The sequence below is a fragment of the Dermacentor albipictus genome, chromosome 1 (genome assembly GCF_038994185.2).
Source record: "Dermacentor albipictus isolate Rhodes 1998 colony chromosome 1, USDA_Dalb.pri_finalv2, whole genome shotgun sequence".
NCBI classification, from domain to species: domain Eukaryota; kingdom Metazoa; phylum Arthropoda; class Arachnida; order Ixodida; family Ixodidae; genus Dermacentor; species Dermacentor albipictus.
The window spans coordinates 420,477,553-420,501,487 of NC_091821.1; the positions used below are offsets into that span (position 1 = coordinate 420,477,553).

The window sequence follows — 23,935 nt, forward strand, 5'->3', positions numbered from 1 at the left end:
TTGTGATATCGACGGAATTCAAGTAGTACGTCCTGTCAAAGACGTGTCTGATGTTATCGCGCCAATTTTAGCCGATATCTTTAACATTTGTTTAAGTAACTCTGTCTTTCCTTTAAATATGCAAATAGCAAAAGTGACCGTGCTTTACAAAAAAGGTGACCGAAATAACTTTGGCAATTATAGACCCGTGTCGATCTTGCCTGTGTTCTCAAAGGCCTTCGAAAAAATTCTGCACACTCGATTTTCAAGTTTCATTGATAAATATAATTTATTTACACCTAATCAGTATGGTTTTTGGAAAAATAAATCAGTTGAACTGGCACTCCTGGAGCAAAAATAGTATATTCTTAAACAATTTGAAAATAAGGCGCTCGTTCTCGGTATTTTTATTGATTTTTCAAAGGCCTTTGATTTAGTAAACCATAAAATATTGTTAAAGAAATTGCATTGCTATGGTATTCGTGGACAAGCCCTAACGCTTATTGACTCTTATTTATCGAACAGACAGCAGATCGTTCAGATAAGCGATTCTATGTGGAGCGCCACAGGGTAGTATTCTAGGCCCACTATTATTTAATATATATCTTAATGAGATTGTAAATATTAATTGCGAGGCGAAATACATAATATAGGCTGATGATACCAGCATACTTCTTTCAGGGCATGATATTCATGAGCTTATCAGAACTTTTAATCACACAATGAAAACGCTAGAGAGATGGTCAGCGGCTAATGCTATGCGTATTAACGAAAATAAAACAAAAGCTGTTATATTCCGACCAAAAAATAAAATTATTCCACCTCATGAAGACATAGTACTGAGTACTCACACTATTGAAATAGTTGACCATTTTAAATGTCTGGGCATATTTTTTTTTCCGCGAATATGAGTTGGGATTATCACGTAAGACATGTTCTGCAAAAATTAGCTCAGGTGACAGGTGTAATTGGTCAGCTTCGATACTTACTTCCAAAAGGAATCAAGCTTCTACTCTATCATTCGCTCTTTAGCTCTCGTTTAAATTATTGCCAACTAGTATGGGATACAACGACGGTCACAAATCTAAATCAAATATACTTGGTTCAGAAAAAATGTATTAGGCATATTTTCAGTGCACCTTTTGCGGCATCTACTAATGTTTTATTCTGCACTTCAGGAATAGTTAAAATACACCAGACATACAATTATATGTTAAGCAGAAAATTCAAACTAGAAACGCGTAAGAGCACAACAAATTTGTGTGTTCTGGCCAATTTAACAATTAGGCATTTAAATTATCCCACACGTCAAGGAGAAAATTGGGAAGTAGACAAAGTATGATTAAACTCCGGAATAAAGCGCTTGTCTTACACTCTTCCCTCCCTTCTGAATCACTATGACGTTGGCAATTTTGACTTGTTTGATTGTTCATATCAGGATATCGGCAAGTTATATACGGTGATGTATAGTGCAGATATTTCTACTACTTAACACTTGTTTTATGACAAACCTTGTCTCACTTATTAAATCCATAACCGTATTGAATTGTTTCATCTGGTTGTATGTAACTGTTTGTAACAAGTTGATTCTTGTAGTCTAGATTCGTGTAGTCTATGTTATAGAATATTAAGATGTTGGGCTACTTGGTTTGACATGATTTAGCAAAGGGGAGCGCAGAAGTGTTGCAGGAAAAGAGGACCTGGACTGGAAAGACGCTCTTTCCTGTCGTTCCTTTTTTCCTATTTCCTCTCCGTCTTTCCTGTCCAGGTTTCTTTTCTCCGCGACATTTCTCTGCTCCCCTTTGCAAAATAATCTCTATGTTCATTTCTTTAGTGGTGAAAGGTAACCTCTTCAAGTGTTCTAGCGAGCCTAATCGTAAAAATATGTAACGAAACTGTTTCAGATTCTTTTCAACGCAAGTGGGCAATAGAATTGTCAGCCTGAATTTCATATTAAATGGTCTAATTTATCTGCATTTGAATATGCTTTGTTGTTGCATCGTATGTACCCTCTCCTGTTTGGACAGCACCTGTGTCCACAGTATTCAAACGTTATTTACAGCATGCGCCACGGCCCACGACACGTCAAACTGCTTGCATACACATCGCTCTCAAGAACAAAGCTGTAATACGCATCTGCCATTTGGGATCCACACCAAACATAATAAATGCACTTGAGTGAGTTCCAAACCACTCCGCACGACTCATCCACTCCTCGCATTCGTATAAGTTTCGCGTCACTAAACGCGGAGTCTGACCTTTCACTTTTTTTCCATCACCGGCACATTACTAGTCTGGCACTGTTCCACAGGTTTCACTATCCCTTAATCGCGCACCTTAGCTATCAGCCGCATCCCACATATTTAACCTAATTAGTCCTCCCTTTCAAGTCGTCTGCCCACGGGTCCATACGACGACATTTTAAGCGTCTCCTTGTTTTCTTTTTCCTTCTTTTCTTTTCATTTTGAAGAGTATCGAGTGACTGAAATAGCTTCCTGGAACATTTCCAATATCAGCTGTCAAGAGAGAGATAGAGAGAGAGTAATGAGATACGTAAGACACGGAGGCTAACCTGAAGATAATATTTTGGTGCTATAGTAATCGCCTGCGTGCTCGAACTTTTGTTTTATTGCTGCATACATATACATTTATAACCTAATTACCACTTATGTTCATATTAGGACTTCACTATGCTTATGTCGATTGCGTATACTTTATTAAGTATACCGGTATAGCATATATACCTACCCCTTACGTATAATAGCCCTTTCATTAGCGGTCGATTATACAATATTTATTTATTTATTTATTTATTTATTTATTTATTTATTTATTTATTTATTTATTTATTTATTTATTAGGGATATTATCTATCGCTTTGCGACGACTGGACGATCGGCCGTTGTCTGTGCAGGTGCTGCTTGAAGACCTTCCCCATCGCTCGTCGACCCACAAAGCTATGAAGGCACTTTTGTCTCTTGAAGGCGACTGGCCTGTGTGACCGCCGTTGACTCGCTCAGGCCCGCCCAGTGCGTGCGCGAGCTCATTGCGGCTTTCCTCCTCCCTGCCCTCCCTCTCTCTATCTTATATTTATATTCCCTCTTTCCCGTCCCCCAGAGTAGGGTAGCCAACCAGACGCATTTCTGGCTAACATCCCTGCCTTCTCTCATGATTTCCTCCTCCTCCTTATTAGGTGTCCTTAATATAACGAATGTAACGAAATTATACAAATGAATAAATAAATTCTGTTTGTTACCTAATCTAACTGACGACTTTGCGTCACTGCTAACATTTGCAGAAAAATCTTATGATAACGTACTTCCTAATTTCAAGCTATGGTTTATATTTAGATCTATATCGAGCATAGAAAGACGACTACCATTTGTCCGGGAATAGCGTCAATGCACCCTGTTGGTGTACTAGATAAGAGAATATAATAGCACTTTAATATTAGAACGTTTTAGGCTGCCCGTCCGCGTAACGTATTTTTCATTTACAGGATGCCCGACTATTGTAGACAGATCCGAGCTGCCGAGCTGGTGGCGCCATCTTATGGCGCCGAGTTAAATCAGGGTACCCAGAGCTATGTATATAACGAGCAACCGGCACAGGTCGCTTAGCAGCTGGAGCTTTTAGCGCCGACAGTAAATTAATCGTCACCATACTATCCCTTTGCCCTTTACCCTACAGTCATCTCCGACAAGAACAGTCGTGCAACACAAGAGCCTTAAAACATGCACATTATATTATTGAAGTCTGACAAAATTTCGCAGCCAGCGTAGTTGAAGCGGCTCATGTTACCTGTGTTCTGGAATTCCGTAAATTAGGGTTATTCGGCGAAGCTAAATTTTTATTTTACGTTGGAAGAAGACGTAACTCTTATCAAAAGACAGACATAAACAAAAGCACTGACTCAGCTTATTGACCATGAGACTCCTTATGACCTCCGTCAGCATTCGTCTCAACTAAAGAGTATTCGGCAAGTCCTCTCCGATAGCTGTACTCATTTTCTTATAGTGCATACAAAATTACGTTTAGGAAATTTCGGCGCCGGCGAGTAACGCCACATAGGTACTTACATCTTTTCACATAAAATAAACGCGTCATAAAATTGCGAGCACAAGGCGCTTCTTGCCAGAAAACATTGTTCTTGCTTTGCGGAATATTCAGGCAGAAAGGCCCTCGAGCTAAACACTAAACAAGTAAGGCTAAACGCTAGTTGTTAAACGGCTTCGCGAAACGTGGTATTGGCGAAGACGTCACACGCTACTTCCTCTGACTATATATATATATATATATATATATATATATATATATATATATATATATATATATATATATATATATATATATATATATATATATATATATATATATATATATATATATATATATATATATATATATATATATATATATATATATATATATATATATATATATATATATATAGCTTCACCCGCAGATCAGATTTTCGACAATCGACGAGTATGCTCGCCGCTATCATTGTGCTGAGCGTTACTTGCCTCGCTGTGCTCAGTAGGTCCGCCCAATAAACTGTTAGTTTCGTGACTTGCGTTGTGCCGTTATGGTTGTTCACCGTTACAACAACGTGACAATAGCATATGATAATAAATGTATGTTTCCATGCTGAAAGACTGGCATATAATTTGTGCAGTATACACGCGTTGTAAACATTGAAGGTAGCCGAGCCAGCCATCCAAGTCAGTGCGCTATAGTTTCTGATAGTTGTTGTAGGCTATCTCGAGGCTCGAAATTCTGTGGCACGCGCTTAAAGAGTTCCTAAAGAGAAACAGTATATCAGTTTAGACTCATAAGCTATCGTTTTGGCACCTTATCTTAGTTAATTTGTGGTAAGAGGCTCACTATTATAATAGAAAATGAAAGCCCGAGATTAATAAAGCAACAGAAAGCTGTATAGGAGGTTTTTTCACGTTGCGCTACAATTTTCTAATTGACAATTTTCCTCTAATTATAATACTTGAAAGTTGATTGACTAAATAAAACTAGCTTTGTAGCTAGGACTAATGACAAACTAATTTAGAATAAATTATGGGGTTTTACATGCCAAAACCACTTTCTGATTATGAGGCACGCCATAGTGGAGGACTCCGGAAATTTCGACCACCTGGGGTTGTTTAACATGCACCTAAATCTAAGTACACGGGTGTTTTCGCATTTCGTCCCCATCGAAATGCGGCCGCCGTGGCCGGGATTCGATCCCGCGACCTCGTGCTCAGCAGCCTAACACCATAGCCACTGAGCAACCACGGCGGGTACAAAATAATTTGAGCATCTCCAAGCGACGGCAAACAACATTATATCTTGGTTCTGTCCACTTACGTTGCATTTGCATATTTTTACATCTTGGTGCATGATATTTGGTACACCCTGTATATAGTGCAGACCAATGCCGGATATAGTGCAATAAACGCATGGTGACAAAAACGGAGAATAAATCTTAATCTTAGCGAAACAGTTTGTACGACGCTCCATAAAAAAAAAATGTCCTGGTAAATTTTAATGCACAATAAATAATACTAATGTCATAACAGCGATGGAATATAAATATTTAGGCGTTTTCTTTTGCCATCTTAAACATGGCAATAGCACGTAAGTTATACCGTAAGTAAAGCATGTCAGAGTTTGAAATTCGTGTGTCGAAGTGCACGCACATGCCTTTTCTCGAAAGTATCGGGAAATATTTTACAAATCATCTGCTAGATTTGTGAAAAAGTACGCATGCTGTGTACGGGACCCTGCTAGTGTGACTGACAAGGAAACATTGGAACAAGTATAGTCTATGGTAGCGAGATATGTACTTGGTATACTCGATATACCAATGCGTGATAGGCAGTTTAGTGCAACAAAGTCGAAGACAACACAAGAATGGGAATCTCTAGAGCCCAGAAGAGCGTCGTTTCGACTAAATCTATTACACAGCATTTAAGTAATTCCCTAAGTAACGTTCCCCTTGAAGCATATATTTTCCGACAACACTACACATCAACAGACCGAGATCATGGACACGAAATACGAGAGTACTAATGTAATACATCGGCTTCCGGCAACACCTTTTTTTATTTATGTCCCGCTTTATCGGAGGCTTCGACTACTGGCGGCTTGCTGAGTTAACACAACGCCATTCCCCGCTGCTAATTACCAAAGGCGAAAAATCAAGAAGTTGGCAACATTCGCGTCATTACGTTGCACTTGCATGACCACGTTACGTTTGGTTAAGCATAACATTGCCCTTGTGTCATTGACATTTCACTTGCGCAATTCTGTGCAAACATTTTGGGGATTATTGTTACGTTTGCGTCAAATTTATTTTAACATTTGCACTAACATTACAGGAAACCTTCGCCTAACACTGATTGCCACATAGGTGTGGCAACCGCCGATTTTTATTATATTTAGCCTTTCTAACACATCGGTGCTCCTGCTCCGAAGCTTTGCCAGTTCCTTTTTACACGTAGGTGTGTGAAACCCGTAAATTTTCACAAACTAAATGCCACAATCTGAAAGGCATGAGCCTTTTGTGTGATTTCTTCAACCAAACCATCGATTAGTCACAGACGAACATCAGCAAGAGAGAACTGAAAGGTCGCTGCCACGCTACATATGAAGGAGTCCGGATTATACGCCAGACTGGAACTGTGTGACACCACCCTGGTAACGCTATACCTTTGTGTACCTTTGTATACGCGACACTGGGACTGTGTATGACTATGTGGCGCTTTGGCTGACCGTGTGTAACAGCGTCCATCCAGACAGTTATAGACAGTTGCTTCCTTACAGGTTCTATTACATTCCTCATCTTTTTTAGCTGGTTTTCCTTTCCCCTGTACACAATAGCCAATTCAGGAGATGTCCTCCCTTTAACCTGCATGTCTTTCCTTTACCTTTCATCTCCCTCTCTGTCTCTTTTTTACAGCGGGCTCTTGGCGGAAATGGTTTTTCTGTGTATCCTATACCACAGTTTCTGGCACTAGTGAACCCTCGTATCCCTTTACCTTTCGCAAACAGTGAAAACGGCATGAGCGGCAAGCACACGCAGCTTGGTCAAGTATGCAGATGTAGATGCCCGGTTCTGTTTGCCGCATAAAGGCATTTGTTATGTTCTGGCTGGCTATTTATTTTTCTCCGTTACGCATTCTTCTTTAGCAGTGATATATGCTCCCCTATTGTCCGCGAAAGGTCGTCATTCTCACATACACACTCCTGCTCGCTGTTCGCGCTTTATATTCAAGCCACGATCCCCTGCTCGAGCTGTTCCCCAAGCCTAACGGAGCAACTTCGTTCCGCGTTTATTTTCCTGTGATGCCAAGGAGAAGTAGGGCGACCTTTCGCGCTTGTGCTGTTCACCCGGCTTATGCCTCCAGGAACAGCTAATTTAAACCGCGGATGAATGAACCTGTTCGGAAGTACGCCTCTGCAGGTGCTCATCTCATAACGTAGCTTTAATATTCGCGTGGCGTGTTATCCTTGCTCTCCGCCTCTTAGCACCGGACCTTCATTAAGTCGACCAAGCAACGAGGTTAAGTATAACGAAAGCAAAGCTGGCGCTCTGTCCGAGGCACGATCGAGATTTACGGATCACAGGTCATCGCGCAGCAATCAGGCAGTTGAGAACAATGTTTTCTTCGTGGAATAGGCAGAAGACTGACACAGAGAGTCACCTGATTTTAATAAGCAGAGAGATCTCTGGGACGACGTGAACAGAACGAGTGATATTTTCTTCATTATGGCCAAGCGAATAAACACCTAAGAAGCTGCTTCAGCATGCACTGATCGCAAAACCACATTAACATTGAGCAGCGCGTTCAATCAGGACGGATGTCATTTAAGAGTCCGTGTAATGACTGTCATGTGATGCCGTCGTCCCTGTCTCGGCTGTGCTGCGAAATCGAACACTATAGCATGCGTCGGTAGCTTAAACACTAACGTGTCCCGCTTTGCAACATTGGACACAACTTCTCGATTTGTGTATGGTCACCTTGTAATGATGGTTAAGAAATCAGACAGTAGCGAAAACTGGTGGGTCACTAAATTAACTCTTTATTGGGCGAACGTGCGCCCAGGGAAACAAGCGACGCTCAAAGCGCAACGACAGCGGCGACCACAGTCGGCAATTTTCTAAACCTGCGGGTCAAGCGCATCAGCTATTTACGCACGACTAGTCGAAGGTTCCAGCGTTATCGCTGGTGCTCACGTGCGTTCCAGAATGTACAATACTATACGCGTCGTGCACGCACTCTGATTACATAGGGTTCGGCGACAATGTAGACAACAGGTAGGATCGGCCACGACATTTGAGAAAGTTCTGACACAGCAATACGCGTCTTGCGCTGAGCGACAACTTTGTAACATTTGTTATAGCCGGCGATAAACGGTCACCGCAGAAAGACAAACAAGCCCGCTTGTCAGTATATATCGTCAGACTCAGCTTAGTGGAAGGCCGCCGAGGCAGTTCCAATTCACAAATCTGTTAAACTTGGACATTTGTCGGTAGACTGCATGAGCGAGGTTATATAGAGAAAATGTTACGAAGGCAGTGGTTGGCTAGAAGTTAGTCAAGGTCCGTGAGCACACGTTTGCTTTGCGTCCATATTGCAGTGTCATAGACTGTCTTCGGCCTAGCCATCAGCATGGAGCATGTAAATACATAAGGAAAGATGACAATTTCAGCTTCTCTGGACACCCGACAGGATTTGAGTCAACTGAGCCCCGTGCCTGTTTTGCACGGCCTGTAGAGCCTATGCCCTGTAAGAGTTGTCGGACGATCCCACCGCTGTCAACCAGATGTAGGAGTCGTCGGACGACCTCGCCGCTGCCACCATTGGAAGGAGTTGAAGGTCGTATAGAGGAACTCGGTGAACAGGATTTATTTACATATTAACATTTTAGACAAGACATACATCGACAGTCTAGCGTGACTCCCATATGGAGCCCGTAAGACTAACATACAGCAAACAGCTTACGAGCACACAGCTCACGAGTACATTTCGAGCATGAAAACGAGCACTCAGCGCCCGACGACGAGCACACACTAGCAGCTGGCAAACGCTGCTTATAAGCACTTGGTCCCCCCTTTGATTCCCAGTGGACGGAAACGTTCGTCCAGTCATCGTTCGACGTCACCGTTCAACGTCACCGTAGATGGCCCGCCCTTTTGGAGGAGGCGGGCTCACATATTCCTGTTGCACACACACACAGGTGTAATGGTCCGGAGCCGACGTCAGAGGGGTTTCGTTGAACTCTGCTCCGTCCCGGGTGGCGCTGGCGGGTAGCACATTCCTGAGCTGACCGCGCGCCACGTGGCTGCCGGTTATTCGGAGTTCTCTGAAGTGCGCCCCGTCTGGTTGGATTGGAACACGTGCAGCGGGCTGAAAGCTGGCACGTTGTCACCCCGTACGGCCATTCCTAACAGCCCATAGGACGACTGCTTCGTTGGATTTTCAGATTCCCTACGTCGGCGCAGCGTGCACTACATTCTCCAAGCAAACGCGTTAAGCGTTCTTTTGCAACAAAATCTTGCATATGTTACCAAAACTTCCTTTCTTCACTAAGTCCATCCATCGACGTATGCAGATGATATTTGCCTCTCAATGTCAGGCAAATCCTTTGTTGATGACAGAGTACGCTTCGGCAAGGCAACGACATAACACTGCGACTTCTGACACAATGATGATTCAACCGGAAAAGTCCGCATGCAGTACTACCATTTACAATGAAGCGTGAAAATTAACTCCGCTCATCAGCCAACTCGACTGTAATGCCATTTGTGTAGACGTATCGCATTCCCTGGGATTACCCCAGACCGGACACTCACGTGTGGCGCCCATATATCTTACAATGAAGAGCGGGTTAATCACACTTTGAATTTTCTTTGATCGCAGCCACAAAATGGGCGGTAGTGAAGAATCACTTGTAAAAAACGCGATACAACAGTTCCCATTCTAGCTCTATAAGGAAAGCCATGGGGAGGGGGGGGGGGGCGATCTTTGTTCGTTACAATCATACGAAGCCAGCAGATGACGGCGCCAAATAAAGCAGATGGGAAGTTATTTGTAGTTTTTAATAGAAGTGTAAAAGTTATAAGCTACATGTAAATAAAAGTAGACAAAAAAGAACTTGCCACCGTTCGGCCCCGCATCCACAACAACCACATTACGGGTGCGCTGCACTGCCAATTCTGCTATGGCGGCGGCTGTTCCCCATGTCTACATTATTGGGTATATACCATAGTTATTCTACGGCAAGCTCTCGCATATTAATTACCACTTATGCAGGGCTTATTCCAGTCAAATTAAAGAAAACTAACCACCACAATAGCTCGCACTGTCTGTATACGCCTCGGTTTGCGTCGTTCAACGCTCAGTACATTTGCCATCGCGGAAGTAAAAGAAGCGCCTCTTCAAGTTCTTCTCATTCAAGAAATATGTCGTCACTTCATTCGGTTACCGAGAATGCATGATCATCCCTATGTGACAAACCTCTTCGAAGAGCCGGACGAATTGGTGACACAAACGGCGAGCACCTTAGTGTTGCTTGTCTGAATGTTCGCGTCCTCGAGGCTGCTGCGAGGCACGACCTGGGGCTTTCTGACGTAGTTCCCGACGAATTCAAGTGCACGAAGCTGCGGTCGTCTATTGCAGCTTGTCTAGTCAATAAAATAACTGCTTACGTGCAATTGGTTACTGAAAAGAGTAATAGGATATAGAATTACACTGAGCGTTACCGAGTAAAGAAGTAATCGATCAACTGCAAAACTATCAAACATTTTATTTATATTACAAATAATTAACTGCATATAATTAGTTACGTGCAATTCTGGTCGCAACACAACAAAGAGCAAACGCTTAAGCACGGCTTGAAACGTTGTGAACTCGCAGAAAGCTACGCGTCACCTAGAAGCCAACAGTGCGATGGGTCTGCGTGACTTTGGGGAGAACTTCTTGGCAATTTTGGCTTTCACTGGCAATAGTACACTCACTCACTCACTCACTCACTCACTCACTCACTCACTCACTCACTCACTCACTCACTCACTCACTCACTCACTCACTCACTCACTCACTCACTCACTCACTCAATCACTCACTCACTCACTCACTCACTCACTCACTCACTCACTCACTCACTCACTCACTCACTCACTCATTCCCTCTGCCACTCACTCACGCACGCACGCACGCAAGCGGTAAACACAAAGAGTAACAAAACTGACTGCTGCCATTTCGCTGCTTCATAGATTGCTAAGACTCCGTGCGCAAAGAAGCATCCGTCGCCGTACCAGCGACTTCGCAGTCTACCGCGAATTAAGATTCCGCTCACGTTCAGCCGCATCGTTCACACCGGGCAAGCATGCACGCTGCCGCACCCGCTCCAATATGACGCAGCGCGCAGCAGCAGTTACCCCGCACGGGTAATGTCTACTTGATTGTCTGGCATTTTATTTTATGTTTAGTGCGTTCGAAGCGGCTTCACGCACCGTGGGTGTCCCGTAAATGCCCCTGGACTATCAATCAACTTGGGTGTACCGATAAACATCATCGTTAAGCCACAGTTAAGCCATAAACCATAGTTAAGTCATAAATGAATGAAACACGGTAACGTTCTTTCACGGCAAGTGTGTCTGCGTTTCCACTCAGATACGAACATTAGGCGCGGATCTTTGATATCCACTACGAAGTTTCCACTCCGGTGCTAGTATTATTTGTGTTCCCCACTGTATACGTTCTCACTGCTGTAATAGGCAGTATTATGCATATTATTCCCGGTGTATTTCTCTGTGTCCCGCAGTACTAACCATGGGTGTCTACCGACCCCTTCTTTGTTGTAATTCGTTCTCGCGTTTCGTCAGTGGCCAGAGCCACGCTCCGGTAGCGCTATCGATGGGATGGGCCGGCCGTGAATGATAGATGATAAGAGCGGCATCAAATCGAGCGGAAGGCATCGCCACAAATTTGTGGCTTAGAGTTAAAGACCCCCACACACACATACACAAACACAAAAAGGAGTCTTCGTGTATGTCGAAATAGCAGCTGACGGTTAATGCAGGTAATGACCGCAACTTAGTGTATACGCCCATACGTCGAACAACGCGCTTAGGAGTTCGCGCTAGGATGGATCTTCTGAGCGTCAAATATTTAATCGCGTCCAAAGGAACATCGCTCCACCATATAAATGTTACCGTGGCACGCAGTTCAAATTTCAATTTGGATGTTAACGTAGACGCCACGACTTCCAACTTTGGTGCCTACGATGCGCTAAACGTAAGCCAAGCGCGGTTGTCCTCAGCGAGCCGCCGTGCGCTTAGCCACTTGCGGCACCCCGCGGCTGCCCCGTTATCTATACGCTGCGTAGCCGGCCGCAGCGACCAACATGCAGTCGCGTGTGGGAACCTTCTTTATACGAAATAAAGCGTTCCAGAAGAGATTGGGGCGCAGGCTTCTGCTTGAAAAGAAAGCTTTTGAGAGAAAGGTGAGTTCGCGCTCCACTTCCGAGCTCCACGCACCGCGTATACGACAGTAAAACTTGGCTGAGATGTTCACAGCAGCGTATGTTACCCGCAGACTGTGTTAGTTCACCAAATCCGAACTTGTTATTTGTAGTTTGTAACTATGGTATCTCACCTCGCAGCGTCTCTCCTAGTCTACCATAACATTACATTTTGGGGTTTTACGTGACACAACCACGATCTGATTATGAGGCACGCCGTAGTGGGGGACTCCGGATTAATTTCAACCTATAGTGGAAGGCTACAACGCGAGAACCGACGGACACAAAGCAGGCACACAAAGTACACAGACACAGCGCTGACCAACGTTACGGTTGAGTACATCAACGCCACGCGAGACACAGCCGTCATTTTCACTTTCCGGTGCATGTTTCGCGACTTCTCTGACAAGCGACAGGAGACCTGGGCACGTATTTGTTAGGTTACACGGCGAATTTTGGCCCGAGCTGTAAAACTTCGCGCTGCAAAGATCCGCGTTGTGATAGTTGTGCACGCTTTTCATTGTGACGAGGCGCTTGGGAGCACGGAGGCTCCGGAGCAGAGTCAGTATACGTTGCCAGTAGAATTCCGTCGTCTGTGCCATGATGCGAAGGAAGTCTCTCCTTCTCTTCACCGCGTTTGGGCTGTAGCCGCCCAAGTTTAACCTTGCGTAGAAGCAATCCTTGTTCGACCAATGGGGAATTGGCCCAACATGACGCCACTTGCACGAACCCTATGATTGGATGAATATGACGACACCTGTGAGGGCTCGCCGATCCGATAAAAATTACGACATCTGCACGGGCTCGACAATTGGCTGAAAACGACGTGACTGAGGGGGGGGGGGGGGGGGGGTTATGAGCCAGAGAACCACCAAGAAGGTAGAGACGTTCTCCTTGCCACGGGCCGCAGCGTACGATTTCCTGCCGGCCGTCGATGAGCTTTTACTGTTGTTTTACATGCTCCTAATCCTGCACATGATGTAAATAAACCTTCCTTTCTCCAAGTACCCCTCAATGTCGGCCAACTCCTGCACTCAACGGCAAGATCTAACAGCCTCCAACGAAATGCGGCCGCCGTGGCCGGGATGTGATACCCCGACTTCGTGCTTAGCAGCGCAACGCCAAAGCCACTGAGCAACCACGGCTGGTGTCTACAATTACAAGCACGCAGTCAATGTCAGCGCAAATGCCCTTGACACGTCATACCACCGACTTAGCGGCACCCGAAAAAGCACGACAAGCAGATTTTTTTTCGTCTATTGAATTGATAATACAATAGATAATACATGAATAGAAGGGGAAAATTGTCATCCACCCGACTCGTAGCGCGAAGTTACAAAGGAAAGTCACTGTGGGAGAAGGAAAAGGCAGTATTGTCGATTAATTCGGCGTTGATCCAGAATCTGCTCGCCTCCTGCATGGTTAGCTCAGGTTTTAAAGCGATCGCCACGCAAAGGCGCTAGTACCGGGTTCGATCCTCAGGTCAGGACAACTTCTACTTCAACTACGAAGCTTTCTTTCTGTGATACCCGAACTGGTTTCCTTTGTAACTTCGTGCTACGCAAGTCAGGTGGATGACAATCCACATTTCTTGAATCTTCCCTTTCTTGAATCTTCCTCCACCTTGCAGGCTGAAGCAGAACTGATTTGCCATATACGGCAAGGAGATGGTACACATCATTGAAAAATGTAGGGTCGCCTTATGTTTTCCTAACTATGCAGAGCAGTTCGTTTGAATTTTTCTTCATTGGGAACATCAGCTTGATGTCCAATTTGGGCGGGGACTTCGTTGTGACAACGAATGGGCCTAGCTCCACTGGCTTTCTGTTTTTCTTTTTTTTTTTCACAAACGTAGTCATGCAGGGCACGGTCGTGCGATCAGAACTGAGGGCTGCGAAATTCGGAGTCTTTCCGATTAATCTTAATCATATTTTCTTTCTTTATCGGTGAATATGTATTTTTTTCTGGTATTATCGGATTAATCCGTAAACGAACGAACCCTAATTATTGCCTGTATAACTAAATAGTGCCGACAGCACTTTCACAAAGAACCCACCGCTGTGGCTCGGTAGATAAGGCGTTGTGACGCTAGCACGAGGTCAAGGGTTCGATTCCATGCCGCTGTGGCCGCCTCGCAGTGGGGACACAATGCCAGAACTCTCACATGCACCGTGCGCTTGGAGTGCGCGTCGAAGAACACTACGTTGTTTAACTTAACGTAGAGGCCCCACTTGAGGCGTCTCTCATATCACATCACTTGCTTCGTAATGCACTTTATAAGTCATAAGAAAATCTGTAGTCCAGTCTTTCTTATTTGTTAGCGATATAAGGCACCAGAGTAACGCAGCCTACTGCGCTGCACACACTCGTACTGACCTGTTCGTTTCCAGACCTTATTCCACGTAATGTCAAGAATAAGTACAGCAGTCTTCCACGACGCCTGTGCTTCACGATCGTGCTTCGTACAGCGGATATCACTTCCTGTCAACGCGGAATTTCCAAACAAAGCTTGATTTCGAACTATCGTTTTGAACCTTCCCAACAGCCTAATTCTTCGACATGTTTCTTTTCTTTCCTTTTCTTTAAGCACCCGATTTAAATGGATTCTATAATCGCGCATGTTACGTGTCTGCGCAAGAACCGGCTACTTACTTTCTTTCTTTCTTTGCTTTTTTTTTGCGCACGCCCCTATTTGCGGGCACCGCCCACCAAATCCCATTCCCGTTCCTGCCGAACGCGCCACGCATGACAATGCATATAGGCAAGCGGACGCAGAGAACACGGCTTACCCGCGGTCCACCCTCGCCAAACGGCGGCATTTAACCACCGCGTCCAGCGAGAAAGGGGGGACACCTACGCATCACGCATACCCCCGTTTTTGCGTCCCCCCCCCCCGATCACCTTCGCTGTCAAAACCCAGCGTGGTTACGAGGCGTATCGATTAGCAATTAGGGCAAGCGCGTCGCCTCGTTACGTCGCCGCGTGGCCGTGGCGGTCTCGTAGTCGCGGACAACCTGTCCGCGTAACGAGCAGGCCTGTAGCCTCGCCACGGAGAGGCCAGGGCAGGCAGGCAAGCCGGCCGCTCCGGTAGGCCATCGCGCTTTCTTCGTTTTTACTTTCTTCCCCTACTTTCTTCTCTTCTTCTCCTTTTAACTCTTCTCTCTCCTAATTCCTCGTTCCGTCTTCCAAGGATGCCGGCTCGCTTTTCTGGTCTTATCTCCAGAGGCTTCTTGCCGGCGCACACCGGCTCGCGCGAGCCGCGCGAACGTGGGCCCGCATTTAGCATGAAAGGCCTGCAAAAAAGCAGCAGCGACGGCAGCTATGGGGCCGGCATGCACGAGTCGGGCGGTCTCGCACCGCTGACCGCGGGTAACTATAGCGCGACTGAATCGCATTACCAAGCTCGTAACAAGCGCGCACGCGATGTGGCCCTACATACGTGGGTGTAAAAGAAAACGCTGCAACGGAAGTTGCTTGCGCGCAGCTCTGAGAAGCTTCTACCACTGTAACGGAAAACGCGAGGGCAGCACTGCTCGCGTCCACCAATGGACACGGCTTACAGGGGAAATTAAGGCCTATATATAGGATGTGCGTGCGGAAAAAATTAGATTAATGGTCGTCTCAACGAGACGCGTACTGCTCACAATTATTTTTATTTCGTTGCAGGCAAAATAGTTCTATACGGCGTATAGCCTAGTTAAATTTGGCGGATCTGAAGGCGGCAAGAAAGTGCTATACGAACAAAGACATCATCCCCCCCCCCCTTTACTCTCTTTCTTTTTCTTTCCTTTCTTTCTGTCTCCTTCTTTATGTTTATTTTTTGTAGTGAGTTTCGTTTTATTTTCCAGCGACCAAAGGGTGCACTACCTCTTTCAGTCTTTTATTTTTTTACTTTTTTTTTAAGCCCGCAGTGCAAGACGAGTACGTGCGGTGTTTGCAGCCTACGTAAATTAATTAGACTGCAGTGCAGTATTACGGCAGGATTCATCAAAGATCTCACATCTTTTACATGTAATGTCCAAGACGGCTCTTCGATATGGCTGCACTTTCTGTGCTATAGTTCCGTTGCAGTAGCGAGTGAGTACAGCAGAGTACATGAAATTTTTGAACAGGCAGTGTGGCTGTTCAAAAATTTCAAGTTCCGTGCCAGCACTAGCTAGCGTGGCACGTTTATTTCGAAAACGAATAAAAATAAGTTCAATCCTTCTTGTCTGCATCGTGTCGCATAGCGTCTGCTCTAGTGGCGCGCCACACGCCATAACGTGTTGCGGAACGTGTGTCGTGTATCATCGGCTGCTGCCACCACAAGGTTCTACGAGCGCCTTTTTTTATTATTTGTGTTGCTTATTCTCGCTGTTCGAGAAATGTTTCGCTTTAAAGATATGCCGCGTTCAAAGTTTGCCTCCTGTATGTTTCTGTGATTCCGGCAGCACCTCCCACCAACTTATTGAGTGCTGGACCGCCGTTAACATTTTCGGCAAATTTACATTAACCGAAAGGGAGGGCATTTTCTTTTAGTTATCACAATAATCGCTATCGTGATAGTGCTGCGTCGTGAGAACGGAATGGTGGGCGTGGTTGCTTTTTTTTTTTTCGTCAGAGAACGCGTTTCGAGAGAAACACATGCGACCGAAAGCAAATTTTTACGCATCGTGTGATTTAACTAACCTGCCATCATTTCCATACAGCATCGAACTTACCTCACGTTCTTATGCCAGCTATAGGAACTGTCGTAACCAAAGCGGGACATGAATTTACGTCCGCGCACCCCAATCCAGCTAGCGCTTCGCCATGTCGTCTGCTACCGAGAGCTTGCACGATGTCTGCTCTTCCAAAGTAGCGAGCGCTGAAGAACCATGAACTCGTGAGAATACGTCATGATAAGCGACAAGGGCGAAGCGAAATTCTTATCAGTTTGGAAGCTATCGCATATATAGGTATAGGGTATAGAGTGCGGGAAAAATAGAACTATATAAAAGATAAATATAGAAGGTGATACTGAGCTCGCTGAAGAATTTCTCCGCTTCATCGTCCTCTTGCAAGTCTGCGCGGCTTATCCTCAACTTTTTTTTTCTATACTGCGCTGTGCTTCCTATAGTAAGCACCCGAGGAAGTGAGCTCTGGATACGGCAACATCCACGACAAGACGACCCCGTCGGTTCTCCCACGGAAACCTACGAAAACCCGAAAACAGGTGGTTACCGACCTTCATGGAAGGCGCGCCGTTGGTGTGCATCTCGCAAGGCGTCACCCTCGCCAGTCATATCACTGCCCACGTCGATAACTAGGGCTGCTATTGAGCGCGTGTTCATCAGAGATCTTGAGACGTTGAATGTTTTCTCTTTACGTCTTCTATTTCTCAACGCACGTGCATTTCCTCGCCATTGTGCCAAGTGAACAAGAACACCAAAAAACAAGACAAAGAGGCTCAAGGCGATGCGAAACATGAGTTTGTTCCTTTTAGCGTTAGCGTACCGACACGTGTTCATGCTAATCTAACCGATTATTCAAGGTGGTTGCTTAGTTGGTTCATTTGCGAAAGCTCAGACCAAATTAAGTGTCAAAAAGATCAATGGACGAGAAGAAGCAGATCGGACTAGAGCGCTGTCTTCAACAGGAGCTTACTGATCACCAAGCTAAAACTTAGTACACTGCAGATGTCACAAATTCTCTGAACATACAGCTGCCTATCGACAGACCCATATTTACTTTCAGGTATTTTTTTTTATATTTCATCTATTTACGGCTGAGTGCCAGCGAAGGGGTGCTTGCAAACTTGTTCTCTGCTTTTCGGACACAAAATGATTCGAATATTTCCCTGTCCAACTGCCCATAGAGCTCTCTCGAAACAAACACGTAGGCATTGAAAATTTTGCGTGCATTCGCATATATGATCGCAAGTGATCAGCCAAATTGCCGCCCGCTGCAAATGCCTGCCCCGCTGCCCTGTGCTCTCTTGACCAATGGTTCAGGCAGTGCCGAGTTTGGCTGACGTACGGCATTTGCCACAATACATTGGCATCATATAAAGCACTGACAACTTGCGATCTACAAAGCACGTGGAGTCTTCCTTTCGACAACTATCTATCAGCCTTCGTGGATTATCCTCCAAGCTACGCATTCGCGAGACATTTCCCGGGCTGTGTAGCATTAATGCGTGCGGGAACACATCGAAAGTTTCTTAAAGCCTGGGAACCCACCATCCACTTTTCTAACTCGGTCAAAACTGGAGAGTATGCCATCCCTATTAAAGAAAAAACGCATGCCCCACAACTTCTATATATCGAATAACATCATACGACGTATGGGGAAACTGGTTTTTATATGGGGTCGTACATTCATTCATCGTGGATGAATGAATTTCATGAGCTGCGTGGAGAAACATAAACCAGATCTAAAGCGATGCTGACAATTTGTGTTGTATATATGTTCCACGTATGCTTGATGATATCGTTATAGTTAATCTATACGGGGACCTTGCAACACACGCTCATCAGCAAAATAGGTGCATAGTTCGAACAGTAAGCACTGGGCCCACCTTTAGGAATAGCGTCTACATTAGCTGGTTTCCATCAACGCAGCGGGAAACCCCTCTCCCCCCCCCCCTCTAATCCCAATTTAAGTCCGATGTAACAAATAACACTAACAATAACTACCCAATGGTATCGTGACAGGCGTCTAACACGACAGTTTGCATTACATGAAGTCTGTCGGCAGAATTGCCTTTTACGTCGTTGAGTAATTTTAAAACACCGTTGTGCGCGCTTAATGTGGGACTCATAGGTTGGGGAACCGCTTGGAACGGGAACGCTGCCTGAAATGAGCGGAGCAAAAGCGAACTGAAATTACGCGTTAAACAAACAGGCTTTATCAGAGTCATGTTTGTTTTCTCCTTACTTAGCTTTATGCCTCTTCCGGAATATTAGCATCATAACTTGTTTGCTTTAGCTTGGTTTCTTTAAATATATCATTCCGAGACCCGGAGCGTAAACTGTGTCACCAGTTTACACCAGGTCACCGAACATCTATATTACACTAATTTGTGTGTCGAAACATCATGAACGTAAATTTATCTGTTACTTCTTTTTCTAAACCCGCTGACTTCCTGCCTGGCGTAATACAGTAAATTATGAAGTGGCACTCCCGGGAACCTTTGTCTTTACTGAGGCGCTTCGCACTGAAATATGCGTTTCTGTGTGGTATTTATATCGTTGACAGTGTTATAAGAAACACTTAAGAAGCGTGGCTCGAAGTTGGTGATTCATCTTAGTAAGCGAACAGCGCAAAGCCGACAAGCTTTTAACGCATTAAAAAAGAAGACTTTCAAAAATGCAAATGCTTTAGCGCATGGAAACCGGACGTAAAAAAAATGTGCCCATCATACTTGAACCGAGTACGCTATAGTGCTGAATGTCACTATTTACAGAGCTCTTGGTCACGTTGCAAGCAACTCAGCGTTCGGCATACTAAAGTGTACCCATATTCTAGTACACTATATAGTCATACTCCATAAACTGTAGCATCGGTACTCGTACAAGCCGTCGAATGGCTTTCTTTGGACTGAAAGCTGCTTACATAGCCAAAGTGTTGGACAAGGATTCTTAAGAGCCCTTGTCCAACAAATTTTTCGTTGTACTGTCCCTTATTACATTAGTAACAAACTGAGACAGTAGTGCAAGAAAGCACGTGGCAACTCAGCGACCACCGCACAGGCACCTGTAAAGCCATTCAGTTCAGTGGGGCAGCATCAGATCTTCGCTGCAGGCGTCAACTGGCCGCTCTGATTGGCATTTTTATTCGCGTTTATTTTTCTGCTTTTCTTTTTTTTTTTGAGCAGCACTGACTTTATCGGCGCACTGCGACGCCGATTATGCGTACCCGTGCGCGTGTCGTGCATAAAAGGCGCGCTTATCGTCTCGCTTTTGCAGCGGTAGCGCCGCGTTTAAAGACGATTGTAATCGGGGACGAGCACGCGTGCGGACTTTCTTGCCGCATACCGGATAAGTATTGTGCAAGAAGACCGCACTGTGCCCACGGCGCGAGGACCAGTTGACCCTCGCCTTAATGCGCCTGCGATGTAGCACTGCGGCGACGCATGTCACTACATGTCTTGGCGCCGCCATTGGTTCCTTTGTAGGCGCGGAGAGAACGACAGAGCTCATCTATACGCGAGTTGACTGAGCTGCATAGGGCGCACGATGCTCCTTGAGGAACTCGTCCACCACGATCTTCCTTTTGTTAACGCACGCAACCCTTTTCACGTTATATTTAGGGTGTATACGTATACTCTTGGCAATATGGATGAACGTTAGCTGACAGTTTGTCAAGCTCCAACGTGAAGTAGCGCATTTTAACTTAGTGAGAAGTGTATTATCTTCAAAGAACAATCTCTCACAAAGTATTATTGAGGTAAGTAGAACCACAAATCGTGCCAACATATAATTTTCCCGGCGTGCTGTAACTGTAAGTTCGTTTAAGTCATTTCAGGTTAACGCGCATCGGTCTAGTTTACCTTCCTTCCTCTTGCACCTGTATTTAATATTCAGAGCTTCTTCTCTTAAAGCTTTTCATGGTTCTTTCCTTTTTAGTCTTTAATTTGTGAATTTGGCATTTCTTCTCGTTTTTCCGTCCTTTTTCTTACCATCATTAAGGCAAGTGCAAGTTTCACCTAGGTAGGTCTTGCCACAAGAGAGCGGAACAGAACGTACAATACCGGCGCACATCACAAAGCGCTAATGGTTGTTGTCTTTTTCCTTTCTTTCTTCTTTTTTAAATTTGCTTGGGTTGCCACGCACCATAACTTCAGTATGAAATTAAATATCAGTATGCAGATATTGCAACAATGATTTATAGAATTTGTTATCCGTAATCCATCGTTCATAGTGTTCTGGTTGGCCACTGTTCGATTTCACACCTGTATGTTCACTTTTGCGGACTGTCTTTGGCCCAGGGCACGGCCAAAATATTGATGGCGGACATCCGCTACAGAGGCAGGTGCGGAGCACTTCGGACACTGGACATCAATTTTCGCATGATCCTCAAGAGCGATCGATAGCTGGTGTGGTTCGGAAGCTCTGAAGATTACGTTAAACAAGTACAACGCCGGCCCCTTTTCACACTGTCGCTCTGTCCTCACCATTGTTATCGACATCTTGCCGTTGTCGGTATCGCTATCGCCACGTTGCCGCTATCGTCGCCGTTGCAGTCGCAATCTTCGTCGTTGTTATGGTCACCTTGATGATGTCATCGATTTAGTCGTTGCAGTCTTCGTCATCGTTCTCGTCGTCTTGCCGTTTTCACCGTCCTAGTCGTAATCGTCGTCGAGCCAAACATAGCTGTTCTTGGTGGCCCTTTGGGCGTTCCTTCGAGTACTTGTGGACATGCTTTTTTTTTTTTAGCTTATGCACTCGCTGATTTTAGACTGCGTCCTGCTCTGGTTCTTCAGTGACATGGTCATTGACCGTTCGTCACCACAAGTCGCCTGAACAGCTCGATAAATTGGTTTGAGCTAGCGCTTTGAAATGGCATGTTGGCGTAACATTGAATTGCTAAGGCTGGCTCAACGAGAGCCTTCTCCGGCATATTAAATTCAAGGTGCTTGACAGAAAAGACAAAGAGTTGTGTTACGAAGACAGTTCACGCCATGATTCACACCGTGACCGATATCATCTGATGTTTCCGGCTCTGACAATGTTTCTTTCTTTTTTATTTATTTATTTTTCTCGATGCGCGACTAGCTCGGTGAAGTTGTCTTCTGAGCATTCGTTCCTTCTGCTTTTCGAGAACTCGTTGTCCTGCGTCATTTCTTAGCTTCCGATGCCGTGCCGGGGTACTGTTGCATGTTACACGACCTTTCGTTATGAGCAAAGAAGCCTGAACTTTGGCTCAAAGAGCAAAGCAATGGTATACTAGCGCCGATGATGATGATGACGACGATGATGATGATGATGATCCTCTGTCATGGCTCGCACTCACTAAGGGGATGCTAAAGATCGGGCTGCAGGAGGTAGCTAAAGGAAACTCTTATTTGAAAACTATAAACGCCAAGTAAAATAAATACAAAAAATCTCTGGAGAGTCATCACTTGTGATTCTTCTTTCTTTTCCTCTGTTCGTTCGTATTTTTTGTCCGAGTTTATGAAAAACGCCAAGTCCAGCACTATACGCGGGTTCCATTACGAGCCTTGAGATGCACTGTTGAAGCATGCAGTGCGCCACGCCAGTGTTTCGTCGTCTTTCACTTTTGTAATCTCCGCCGGTTCTGTCCTCTGCACTTGCTCTGATATCTATCGCGGAGAAAACACGGCCCCGAAGGCCATCAGGCCCGAGTCCCAAACAGTAGCGTCAAACCACAGCTCGCGTGTTCCTCCTCCTCTTCTCTTCCACCACTGGCCACGATAGCGCTGCTTACAGTGGCAGTTCCCACACTGTAAATGTATAGTGGAGTAGCACCATTAACCCTACGCAAGAGGCGCCACAGCCATAGTTTCAATGACGACTTCTCCGTGCTTTGTAGATAATCCAGTAAGCACAATATATATAGGATGCTATGGTGCTCGCCATGTGCCCTCGAAGCGCCGATCTGCGTCTCGCTCGTGGTCTCTCTATGCCGTGTCGCTGTGCGTTTGGCTGTTGTTGTAACCGTGACAGTCAAGGAACAAAAGCGATGACACGTGTCCTACACAGTATCGCGATATTTGTCAATAACTCGTAAAAGTATTTCACTACTGAGATACAAATACATTTTTCAAATGTATCTCGATACAGAAATAAAGATACTCAAAAATATCACTAAGATACTATTGCGATACTCTTAGATCGAGAGAAAGCTGAGCTAGTCGGTAAGTATTCATAATAAAAAAAAAAGCGGGGGGGGGGGGGGGTAAGGCGTGGAGACACTTGCCGCATGACGGGTTCTTAAATTCCGTAAATGAGTGCATTAAAGAACAAGTGCAACAGTCGGTTTTTATGGACAGATGCGGTGTTTCCACGGTGCCTTTCTAGAAATTCTGCAATGTACTTAAGTCGACGCTGGTTGGGTGGAGAGATGGCCTGTTTCTGCAGAAATCAAAAATTTGTATCGGCTCAAAGGTTGTCCCTATTCTTAGTGATGTTTACCTGGGCAAGGTTGGCTAGTGCTTAGAGAACGCCTTAAGCAATTGTGTTATTAAGGTATTTCGTTACGCTGATGATTACCTGATTTTCTACAATAGGGACGAATTTTATTCTGCTGCTATCTCAGTAAGTGGGCAAATTAAACTTTATGGAGGAGGATTAAAGTTTAATAAGGAATTGCCTCAGAGACGCGTAATACAGTTTCTAGACATTTCCTTGGTCTTCGAACAAAATCACGTGTGTTGGCAGTACTCCCCTAGATCTTCGAAGCCATTGTTAAACTTTCTATCCAAGAATTCCAATGTAGTAAAAAA

At 45.0% G+C, this 23,935-nt stretch overlaps 1 protein-coding gene across 3 annotated transcripts in view; it reads right to left on the bottom strand.

The window, feature by feature from the left end:
* Positions 1 to 23,935, bottom strand: part of LOC135900387 (tripartite motif-containing protein 3-like) — a 131,256-nt gene that overhangs the window by 95,455 nt on the left and 11,866 nt on the right. The window contains exon 1 of one of the 3 annotated variants that reach the window (XM_065429872.1): positions 14,884 to 14,902. The exons of the other annotated variants lie outside the window; for them this stretch is intronic. The gene's annotated coding sequence lies outside the window, so the exon portion shown is untranslated. Of the gene's footprint in view, positions 1 to 14,883; positions 14,903 to 23,935 lie in introns of those variants that run through there. 3 annotated transcript variants of the gene reach the window in all.